Source organism: Rhinolophus sinicus, chromosome 16 (assembly GCF_057876585.1).
Source record: "Rhinolophus sinicus isolate RSI-liver-muscle chromosome 16, RSI-T2T, whole genome shotgun sequence".
Classification (NCBI taxonomy): domain Eukaryota; kingdom Metazoa; phylum Chordata; class Mammalia; order Chiroptera; family Rhinolophidae; genus Rhinolophus; species Rhinolophus sinicus.
In genome coordinates this window covers 183,478,166-183,490,270 of record NC_142516.1, presented here as the reverse complement: position 1 = coordinate 183,490,270, position 12,105 = coordinate 183,478,166, and the positions used below count along the sequence as shown (strand labels likewise).

The following is a 12,105-nucleotide window of genomic DNA, read 5'->3' as shown; positions in this document are numbered from 1 at the left end:
ATTTTGGAAGGGTGGGTGAGTCAACTGAATGGAAACTTCATCTGCAGCCTGACAGCAGCTTTTCAGAGACAAGATGAGTCAACAGACACATAGAATGGCTGGTTGAGAGACAAAGACAGGGAGGGTAAGTACAGCTGGACACAGCAAGTTTCATATCAAGGTGCTTGGGTTTATCAAGGAGCTGAGCTAGAGGGAAAAGGGGAAAGAAATAATCCAACTTTCCACTCTTGTGCCTTGAGCCCTGCTAACTATTAGGATATTCTTTGTACCCACCAGTTGGTGACTTAATCAGTTCCCTCAAGGAAGCTTAAAGACCACTAATATAAGATATGTGTCCTCAACAAGTTAGATCTTGGAAGAGATGCATTGTACTCAGTGAGGCTGGGTATCACTGCTCATGATCTAACAGCTTATCTAATACACTTAACCTTTCACAACACATCAAGTGACAAATAATTGCAATAAAAAAACCCATTTGGAAAAGGGAAAGCAACACACAATGGCCATTGTTTATAGCAGTAAGTATATCCTGTTGGCCAGAAGATGCAAGGACTCCCTACTCTGTCTGAGGTGTGTGTTCCTAGACTGGCCAAGATGGCCTCCTCCGAGTTCTGATCACAACGATGGTCTTTCTTAGCCATTGTCCTTTGTAACCACAGCTGAGCTGGACATTGGGATAATATTCCAGGGGTTTTACCAAGGTAACAGGCCAGTTTTTACTGAGGATTCAGGAATCACAGTCCCCTGTTTACCAGGTAAAAGTCTAGTGTTTATTTGAATTTGATCAACTCCACAATCAAAACTGGAGACCGTGTAGGAATTTCCACCTTCTCACAACAGCCCTACATGCTCTGTTCATGCCCTTAGCCCTCAGTTTAAAAGATTTCCACCTGGGTCTCTCTAGAGCCATTCAGAAGAATTTCTTGGGGTGGAAGTCACAGCTAATATATGCCCCTTTGTTCCCAGGTTGCATCCCAAGGGATGGCTTTTTATCATAGGATGATTGTTATTATTATTATTATTATTATTATTATTATTATTATTTTTTTTTTTTAACGTGGAGATTCTGGACTTAAGGGGAGTTTGAAAGAGACAGATGGGCTCCAGGCTCTATAAGACCTCAGTGTTATCTTCCTGATTATTTTTTGCCTTTGTTTGTTTACACTAACTTTAGTTTGGCAGAGACAGTTTGGCTTTTTCTACTCTTAAAACTTGCCAAGGTTGCTAACTTTCTGCTCTCTTGAATGATTGGCCTCAGTCAGGAAGGGACTATTTTCATGATATTATATTTTCTTCCCTTTCTGCTCTCAGTGAACTATCTTCAATTGGAGAGTATCCTTTCCTTAGAAATGTAGCCCAAACCTTCCAATATCTAAGTCCCGTTCTCTGGCTTTAATAGACACACGATCTGAATCCCAAAATATGAGTACTAATGGTTTACCAACATCTGCAAACACCTAACAAGAATGCAGGTCAACCTCCAGATTTAGTATAGATAGTTCCTTAGGAACCTCCTCACTGTGTCCCTTTCAGCTAATTACACATTTTAGAGTCTGTGCCTTACAGTCCCTGTCTCCATTTTGGAATTCATTATGATCGTTTAGGGGACAAATAGAAATCCAACCCCTAATTGCCTTGAACATAAAAGGGAAATCTGCAGTTACATTTACATGAAAAATTCAGTTGGCGATCAGGCATGGTTGGATCTAGGTGTTCAGTGCCTTTTCTTAGAAAAATGTTGTCTTTATACTCAGGCAAGCACTCCCAAACAGCTTACATCTTCTTATGCCAGCAACTCCAGAGGAAAAAATATCCCTTTGTTAGTAACTGCAACAATAATCCTAGAATTGATGTCCAACGGCCATGATTAGCCAAGGTTGGGAAACATGTACATACACACTTGTGCTACCCGTTCAAATTTACCTCCCTGCTGTCCTCTTTAAACCATCCAGTCCAACCAACTGGTCTGTAAAAAACTCTGTGCCTGCCCTTCTCCATGGCTTGTTCACATAACTCTCAGGTTTTCTCCACCCCTGGAAGTGCTCGTGGACTGTGATTTACTTGTCAACTCTGACGTCACTTCTTGTTTGCACTTGATATAAATAGCTTTCTCCATGTCCTTTGGCACTTGTGACCTTCTCTTTCCTCTGGTAGTTTTATTTATTTATTTTTTAATGTTCAAGTGTTTTCTTCTACGGGCTCTGAGCTTTATATTATCACTAATACTTGATCAAGTATCTGTTGATAAAGGGCCTGAAAGTGCACGGGTTACTGGTGGACACGAGCTTTTGTACAAAGTAGGGGAGGCATAGAGGTTCAGCTAAAAGGAAGAGAGAAGAAGATAAAATAAGGCACAGGGGAAAAGATGCTTTTCAATATTTATTCTTTCATTCTTTTCTGGCTTTGCTACATTCTCTGGTGAGGGGCATACCTCCTCCCTACAGGGTGGTAAGAATACCAGGTATGTTCCTTGAGCCAATGAGTGAAGGTCAAGGACCAAAGTCGATCTCGTTGACTCACTTGAGATTTAAGGTATCCCTGAACCAATGACAAAATGTTTCTCATTATTCATTGATTAATTTCCTTCATGCTGCTATACTAATAAAATCAGCAGTTTCAAAGCTAGTTTTATGTAGTATTTTAAGATTACATAGGTTTGATAATATCTTTATTAACGTAATGGTCCTATGGGAAACTTTTAAAAAGTGAAGGTTATATCATTTAAATCTCAGTTTTATGTTAAGGGGAATTTGTGATTAGCTTTGATATTCTGTAGTGGTTCCCTGTGATTTTCTCTCAGTTAAAGCACTTACGTAATTGATAAAATATTATTTGCTTCTATGCTATTCTATGGTATTTTGGCTGACTTCAGGGTTGAATTATTTTCCCTGAAATCATTTTACAAGAAGGACCAAAGCTTACTGGTGACATTTCTTACAGATGACTGTGCAGTTGAGGCCTAGTAAATTGATTATGCAATGGGGTAACAGGAAAGGGAGAATCATACTTAGGAGATAACTTACAATAATTTCTCTCTGTTTTGGGGGCTCATACTGCTGAAGACTGACTTTAGTTTTTTTTCAATGTATGGCTTTAAAAAAGAAAATTTAAAAAAAAGAAGAAATAAACCTGCCAAGTTGATTTGTTTTCTTTCAGTCTTAATAGCTCTAATTTCCAGAACTAACTCCTTGAAGACAGTAACATGGCACTTGATAATATTTTGCTCACTCGTCTCCAAGATGTTTGTTCAGTTGAGAAATGAAAAATGGGTCTCGCTGTAGAACATAGAGTGATTTGTTCTAGATGACACCAAAACTATTTCTGGGCCGGGAAAGTATTCATTCAAGGTCCCATAAAAGTTGATGTTTACTCCGAGTTGTGGACACCATCATCCAGCCTAAGTTTCACATTAGGAACTTTTTCCTATGGCTTCATTTGCCCCTCAAACACATGTTATGAGTTTTGTGTAATAAGAAAGGGGAGATATGCAAAGGCATAGGCATTGTGCTGAGTTAGGGGGCCATTTTTCCTCACCACCTCTCCAGCCCGCATCTCCCACTTCCCCCACCTCCGGTGTTTATAGTGAGACTTACTTTAGTTTACTTAAGGAGTGCTTTAGTCTGTAAAGGGTTAGGGTTAGGGTTAGCATTCAGCAAAACAGAAAATCTTTTATTCAAATGATTGGAATGCAAGTCCTATTTTATAGATCTGGTTTCCTGGTATTTCTGGGGAACACTATCATGCCCAGTGCTTTTGTTTCCCGGAAGAAAAGTAAACACTGTAGGGAATTCACCAAAATCCTCTCCCTTCACCCCTTTTAAAACCAAACTACCAAGAGGACCAATTTGCTGCTCTATTCACATTTTGGTTTTCCCGTGGTGGTGGGAGACCCCTGCCCCCCATTGTTTGTTTTGCTTTAGGTTTGACTCCGACAGAGATCAAAACTACATTTTATGGACTTATAGTTTGGCGATATGCTGGCAAATGGGAAAACAAGCAACTTAAAGCAAATTTCTGCCATGATGCGTTTAATATTGAGACAGATTTTTATCTAACAGAACCAACAGAATGGAACATGAGAGCGCCAGCAGCTCAGGGTTGTAAACACAGCTTCCTGATGACACATCCCTAGGGGGACAGATCATACAGTTTCTATATTATTCAGCTTGTCACTCTCCTGGCACAGAACTGATTTTTTGCCTCAGAAAATGTCTCTTTCCCAAAACCCCAGCTGTCCTTCATTCATAAAGCAGATTTTTAATAAGGTCGTTGTTTACTAGGAAACAATGCTAATGTGAATAATGAAACACTAACAATATAGCACATTTCTTATCGTAGATGGTCTATTGACTGCCAAACAGCTGGAGGAAAAGTGGGAGAAAATGCAATCAAGCATTTGAACATCATAGCTGGATGTTTCGCAACATAAGAGTCCAGATGTTTAGCACTGTGGAGGTAATATGTTTGATTGCTTGCCTTTTTCCTATTTTATCTGGATCTTTTGATATTCTATAGATGGAGTCATGGACTATCCTTCATTTTCAGTACGCTGAGTAGTTTTTCTGATCATGAATGGTGACAATGATGCTGAAGACGGACAGAGACCAGGCCTGGCAGGGATGCGGGAGGAGCAGGGGAAGGAGTGAGACTCAGATTGTGGTTAAATGGGGCCCTCTCCTGGCTAATGGAAGCATGTGCTTTTTGAAAGGCACCAGTGAATCCGTTTTTGGTCTTCAGTTAAGGAGCATCTAGGAATTAGGAAGGTGGTGAAAGTATCCGTTCTTCATGTCTTTCCCGAGACCCAGGGTCTGAGTAACCAGTTGCTTTCTTGGGACACCCAGTTCTAAGAAAGAAAGTAAACTATTTTTATGCCATTGAGGAACTGGTCTCACTAAATTGAAGTGGAGTTGTTTCCTTCCTTACACTGATGCCTCATCCAGCAAAATTAAAAATCTAAAGCAAACAAAAGGAAGCACTTTCTCATTTTAGGGGTTCAGAGTACCCAATCAGAATCACCTCATGCTTCTCACTGCACTTCTCCGATATTGGGGGGGTTGGTACTGGGATACTCAGAGTCCTTGCCAAATGCTCCACTAAATTTAAACCTCTGAGAATTATCTCATCAAACGTGGCTTAGTTTCAGAACTGGATTCATAGGTTCTGGCACTAAAATAAATTCGACTCCTTCCTAAGAGTGAAAGAAAAAATAGTCATTTTCTGACACGTCCCCTGCAGGAATCAATAACATTACAGATCATGGAGGAGCCAAGAAGAGCCTGGGCGTATTAATAACTCAGTGTGTTCACTGATTTTATTCAAGATGACTGGTTAAGGAACACTCCACCCTGATGACTCCATGGTACAAGGAACAATGTCATCATTAATATGTGGGGCTGTTTATCATTTAGAACACTTCACACATAAAGTACAACTGAACACACGGCTATTTATTGTGCTTTAGACAGATGGTTTAATGTTTCTTTAGCTTTCAGCCTATCAGGCCACCTGTGGTTTTCTTCAGCCAAGGGCTTTTAAGAAATAATTGGTCTATAGCAATTTTCTAACAAGATTGACTGCAGTATATTTCCCTAAATCTTTTTCTTACCCCTAACTACCCCTTACAGTGGTTTGTGGTTGACAGACCTCCCTGACTGACACTGGTTCTTCACATATAAGTAATTACTGACATAAAGGGAGATATAGGGGCTAAAATTTCATCATTAATGGTTTCCTTGCTATGGAAAAAGCTATTCAGAAATGATTACTTTGGAAAACAAATTTTCCCTGATTAGACATTGCCTGACTCTGGAGAAGCTGTTCCCTCAGAATCTTTCAACGCAGGAAATGATAACCCAACTTAGATGGAAAACGGTGGGTGGCAAAGGATGCATATATGCGTTCATTTCAAAATGGTAGGGAAGAAGAGCAATTGTGCCTCTGTCTGAGGAATATGTAAGTGTGCTTAGGAGGGAATAAAGAGGCTGCCGATCCCCTGCTTGTACTATCACAGTGAATATCCAGCACACTGGAAAAGCAAGTGGGACGCATTTTTATAGTGCAAACTTCTGTGGGGATCTTAATGACCTTCTGCACTGCCCTGGCCGCTGCTCAGTTTTCTAGGCCCTTCTGTGAGCCTTTTTAGAAGAACTAGGTAACCCAGAGGCATGAGACCCTGCAGATTGGCCCAGGTGGATGCTTACTCGCATATTCTTTTCTACATAAGGGGCTGAGAAAAGCGATTACACAGCAGAGAGATTTAGTGATCAGGTGTATTTCATAGAGCAAGTGTCTCCTAACTGCATACTCAAGAGGGCTCAGGAGGACAGGAAGCGTGAGCTCCGAGCCTGCAATTGGCTTTTCTCTTTGACTAGCTAAGATGTCTCACTGGAGCCTCAGGTTTCCCACTGACCCTTTACTTAGGGCTGGACTGGAGTTCTTGCTGCTCGTGGCAGAGTCTTGCACTGAAATTCTGGAGGTCCCTGGCACCTTCATCGATTTTCTATCTGATCACCTACTGTTTAATTCTCAGCAAGAGGCGTTAAGCTGGTTCCACCTGATTCAGTTTAACAACTCACTGCTCCCGGTGCTTGAGGACAACGGGCAGCTGACCGTCGGGGACGCGGGCCTGGACCGAGAGCGGCTGTGCGGGCAGGCCCCACAGTGCATGCTGGCCTTCGACGTGGTCAGCTTCTCGCAGGAGCAGTTCCGGCTAGTGCACGTGGAGGTGGAGGTGAGGGACGTCAACGACCACATGCCGCGCTGCCCCAGGGCCCAGGTACGCGTGGAGGTGTCTGAGGACGTGCCAGTGGGCTCGCTGCTGCTGGACCTGGACGCGCCGGATCCCACGTGGGCAGCATTGGTGATGTGCGGTTTGCCTTTGGTGTCCGCACCCCGCTTCACCCCCGACTGGACCCGTGGACTACGAGCGCCAGGACACGTACAAGCTGGACGTGTGGGAGCCCTGGGCCCCGCGCCGCCACCTGCAAGGTCATCGTGCGTATCCGAGACGTCAATGACAACGCGCCGGACATCGCTATCACCCCTCTAGCTGCCCCGGGCGCGCCTGCCGCCTCGCCCTTCGCCGCTGCCGCTGCCGCCGCTGCTCTCGGTGGGGTGGACGCGACCTCGGCGACCAGGCCTGGGACGCCAGAGGCCGGTGCCATCTCTCTGGTACCAGAGGGGGCGGCGCGAGAGAGCTTGGTGGCGCTCGTCAGCACCTCGGACAGGGACTCCGGCGCCAACGGGCAGGTGCGCTGCGCCCTCTACGGGCACGAGCATTTCCGGCTGCAGCCGGCCTACGCCGGCAGCTACCTGGTGGTGACTGCCGCATCCTTGGACCGCGAGCGCATCGCCGAGTACAACCTGACGCTGGTGGCCGAGGACCGCGGCGCGTCTCCGTCACATACCCTACCCAGTATGCATGGGCAGCGAGAATGACAACGTGCCACTCTGCACGCCTCAGGTCTCGGAGGTGTCAGGGCGCGGGAGCAACCCGCCTGGCGCCTACTTGTTCATCGTGGCCGCCCGGGACCTGGACCTGGGCTGTAACCGCCAGGTTACCTACCGGCTGCTGGAGGCTGAGATTGGTCGCCCTGGGGACGCCGTGTCCATCTATGTCTCGGTGGACCCTGCCCTTGAGTAGCTGCGTGTGAGACGGTGCTTCGACCGCGAGGAACTGACGGAGCTGCAGCTAGGGTTGGAGGTGCCGGACGGTGGCTTCCCGCCACTCAGTGCAGCTGCCTGTGGGGGACCAGAACAACCACGCACCTTAGCTGGTATCCCTGTCACTCTTCAATGGCGCAGCGCTGCTGCCTGTGCCCTGAGGCATGCACCTGGGCTACCTGGTGACTGGACTGCACGCAAGGCACGTGGAGCAGGTCCCCAACGCTGAGCTGACTCTCACCGTCCTCCACAGTGGCCGCGGCAATGGCGCTAGCGCTACACCGGGCAACAGGTGAGCTGTCGCTTCCAAGCCAGCTGTCCCGGCATCCAGCCTGCCTGCTGATGGCGGTCCTTGGGGTGCTGGACTTGGCCCACCGGCCTTGTGGTGCACCCCCACATTGCTCCTGGTGTGGGTTGGCTTGTTGCCACCCGGGGGAGAACTGGTGCAGCTGCCTCCAAACGAGGGAAGGCGGGACCTGACCTCTCCATGGTCTGTGTCATGGCCAGCGGCTGCAGCCTTTCACTGGTGGTCACCGACCCCAGCACCGTGACTTGTTTATTCCAAGGTGAGGCTCAGACACAGAGGAGGAGGTACCGAATGGGCACCATGCGAGGAGTGGCCAGGTGGGCCTAAGTCCAGAGCGTTAGGGGCTGACTCTGGGGTCTTCTACCTGAGGTTCATCATAGAGACACTGCCTCTTTCCATTTCCGCAGGGACCTGGAGAACCAGGGGCAAGTAGGCCGGGATTTCCCAGGCCAGGGACAGTAAGGTGTGCTGTGCGCCTCACTTCTGGAGAGGAGCAGTATCTGGTGGGCCCAGGTAGAGCACCCACAGCTTTCTTAGTGTCCTAGTTAATGTTTAGTAGATTTTCATGCGGGGAGCACTATGAAAATTCAGGGCCTGATCAGGTTGGCACTCCCAATGTCTAATTTGGGGGCACTTGTTTAGTTTTTATTTGAGAGGAAAAGTTTCTTATAGATGGGGGCTGGGGGCCTGATGGCCATATGATTATTAGGTCCACGTCTGTGCCTGCTGTTTTTGCCTTGTAACTTCTTTATGGGTCTCGTTTGAATACCTTCCTCAGTCAGGGTTTAAATGCTGTCTCCCAGAAGCCCTCCAGATGAGGGGTGTTCTGCCTGCGCTGTCAATTTTGATATCTAAGGGTGAAATATTATTAACTGCTGTTCTCTCCCCTCTTTTTATATAGGGTTCAGTCAGTTCCTTTTCATTCCTTATTCCGGTGTGGAAAGGATAAATTTGCTGCAAGTTTAAGGTAATTTCAGAATATTTATCATCATCTCTAAGCAATGTGTTTGACCTTGTGTACATTTGTGTGGATAACAGAGTAATTCTTTCCTTTTCACTCCAGTATACATTCAAATCCAGATGAATTTAGTGTGAAGGACAGCAGAAAAGGAGACAGGGGAGTGAATGACAGCAGTTCTGATATCAGTGATTGCAAAGTAAGAGGGTAAGTTCCAACCTGTGACTTTGAAGCTCTTCCTCTCAAAGTCATCACAATACTGTGTGCCTGAACAAGTAAGAAAAAACTGAACAAATGGTTCCAACTGTGCATTCATGGAGGGGAACATGCTGAGTGCTACTGAATATAGATGACATTTTTTGACCACTTATTATTTAGCTGGATCTATGTATTTTGGATACTTGATACGTGTTGGGTTATTTATTCTCTGTAATAAATCCAATGAGGTAGGAAACTAAGGCTTAGAGAGTTCAAGTAACTTGCCCAAGTATTGATGTTAGATCTTCCTTAGCCCAGGAATTCTGGCTCTAGATTTCCTGCTCTTAATTAATTATTCTACTAAACTGCCTCTCTACTAATGTAAAAAGATTAAAACATCTAAAAATCAGAGTATTATTGTTATTAGTACTAAACACCTTTTGTGCCACAAGCACTAAGGATAACTTCCCATATATGGGGATTCCAGATGGGAATAGCGTACGCATAGGTGAGTTTCGTATCGGCCATGACACCATTCGCTGGGCACGTGTGAATATGTGGTTTTGTTTGGCTTTGCTTTCTTTAAAGAAACTTGCACCAATACATCTTCTTGCTATTCAACCCATCTCCTGTACGGTTTGGGGGTTTTGTTTTAGGCCAAATTCTCCATAATGGTTGGTTCTGGAGTGGTAGATTCTCTGGGGAAATGCACAGTCAGTTTTTTGCATTAGTGCACAAAAAATGCACAGGGAAGTTTTTTGTATTAGTCTCTATGTAAGTGGGCACTAGCATTCTTGTCTCAAGGAAGATACTTCACTCTCAAAGATGAGTCCTAATGGTATATCATACTGACTCAAGAGCCTCTTCTCCATAATGGATAAATTTGCCCACTCTATGGCTCTATGTTTAGTTCCTTCCATTTATTTTTAACATGAGATGACTTCTAGAAGTATCTGTATCCTGGTCCCCTTCTTCTACATATTCTCCAGTTTGTAAATATCTATCCTAAAATACGGCACTTAGATTTGAACACAGTACTTCAGAACCAGCCTCTCTAGTGACCTCCAAATTCATACATGCAATTGTCTACTCAACACTTCCATTTGGGTGTTTAATGGACATGCCTCATGTTCAAAACTGAACTCGTGATTTCTATTCTCCAAATCTGTTCTTCCTCTAATGCTTGTATCTCGGTAAATCGTACCTCTATTCACTTATTCTTCTCTGGTCCAAATCCTTCAGTCATTCTTGATTTGTGTCTTTCCAATCTTTCAGCAAATCCTACTGGATTTACTTTGAAAATGTATTCTCAATCAATGCTCTTCTTATGACCTTCATTGCTGCTACCCTACCCCAGGCACTGCCACCTCTCGCTTGGACAGCTGCAATAGCCTCAAAACTGGTTTCTCTGCTTCCACACCTGCTCTCTTGCCATCTACTCTTCGTGCAGGAACTGGAGTGATCCTCTTACTTTAATCACATTGCTTAGCTCTCCAAAGATTTCTCACTTAAAATGAAACCCCAAATCCTTGTCATGGTGTCTCAGTTACTATTGCTGTGTAATAAACTAGCCCAAACTGTAGCCATTTAAAACAACCATTTTTTCATGCTCACGGATTCTATGAGTCAGTTTGGACAGGGCATAGCAGGGATGACTTCTTCCTGCTGCAGTGTCTGAGGCCTTAGCTGAGAAACTGTGATGGCTGGGAGCTAGAATCATCTGAAGGGTTATTTATTCACATTTCTGGCAGGTGGGCTAGGATGACTGAAAGTCTAGGATTGCAGACGTGCAGGTGGGCAGGGGGGATCCATGTGCCCTCTACATGTCAATCTCCTGGCATGGCCGCCTCAGGAAAGTCACATGGAAGCAAACATGAATGTTCCAGCAAACAAGACAGAAGTCACATCCTCTTTTATGACCCACCCTGAGACAAGACACAGTCATTTCCATCATAGTCTACCGGTCCAAGCAGCCGTAAGCCCGCCCAGAATCAAAGGCAGAGGACAAAGACCCTACCTCTACATTGGAAAATTATTAAAGAGTTTTGGGGTGACACACAGCCCATAAAATCCTACGTTATCTGACCCTTGGCTGCTTCTCCCACCTGATTTCTTACCACTCTTCCCCTTGATACTTTAGGTCATTTTAATGACTTGCTTGTTGTGTTTAAATACGTGAAGCATATATCCATCTCAGACCGCAGGATCTTGCTGGGCCCTGTGCCTGGTGAGCTGTTCCTCAATGTCTCCATAGTCTTTACTTCCAGCCTTCAAATAGCTTTCCTCAAATGTCCATCTTTTCAAAGAGGACTTGTATACCTCCAAGTGCCTCTCTCTCCATCACCTCTACCCAGTTTTAGTTTTCTTTATAACGTTTATCACTGTGATGAAGATTATATATTTATTTGTTGCCTGTTCATGTAGAAATCACCAGCATCAAATATTTATTGAATGGATGATTGAAGGTGTGGTGTAATCAGCATGTACATTGCAACTCTATGACTATTGCTTTCTTTTCTTTTTCTTTTTTACAAGAAACCCACTTTATTTTGTAAATATTAATAACGGCTGGTGTTTACTGAATAGTTACCATATGGCAGACATGTGCAAGGCAAATGCATACACACAAATTATACTTTGTTGCACTTTGCATGAATTATCTCCTTTAAATCTTTGTTTAATTAGTTTCAGGTGTGCAATACAATGTAATAGTTAGACATTTATCATTTATATCCCTCACACAGTGATAACCCCCTCCCAATCTACTACTCCTCTGACAGCGCGTACAGACGTTACATTTCCACTGTCTCTATTCCTAATGCGGTACTCTACTTCTTGTGGAGATATAATTATAGTTGACATTCATTATTGTTCAGCTTCATCTTCAGGTGTACAATGCAGTGATCAGGCATCTATACCATCCCTGAAGTGGTCTCCCTAATAAGACAAGTGTCCATTGGATACCCAACAAAATCTTTAC

At 44.5% G+C, this 12,105-nt stretch overlaps 1 pseudogene across 1 annotated transcript; it reads left to right on the top strand.

Annotated features, from left to right (window-relative positions):
- Nucleotides 1-4,337: 4,337 nt before the first annotated feature.
- Nucleotides 4,338-7,880, top strand: LOC141571242 (protocadherin-8-like; annotated as a pseudogene). Its single transcript, XR_016019460.1, has 2 exons — nucleotides 4,338-4,455; nucleotides 6,530-7,880. The product of XR_016019460.1 is annotated as a protocadherin-8-like (transcript).
- Nucleotides 7,881-12,105: the final 4,225 nt, after the last annotated feature.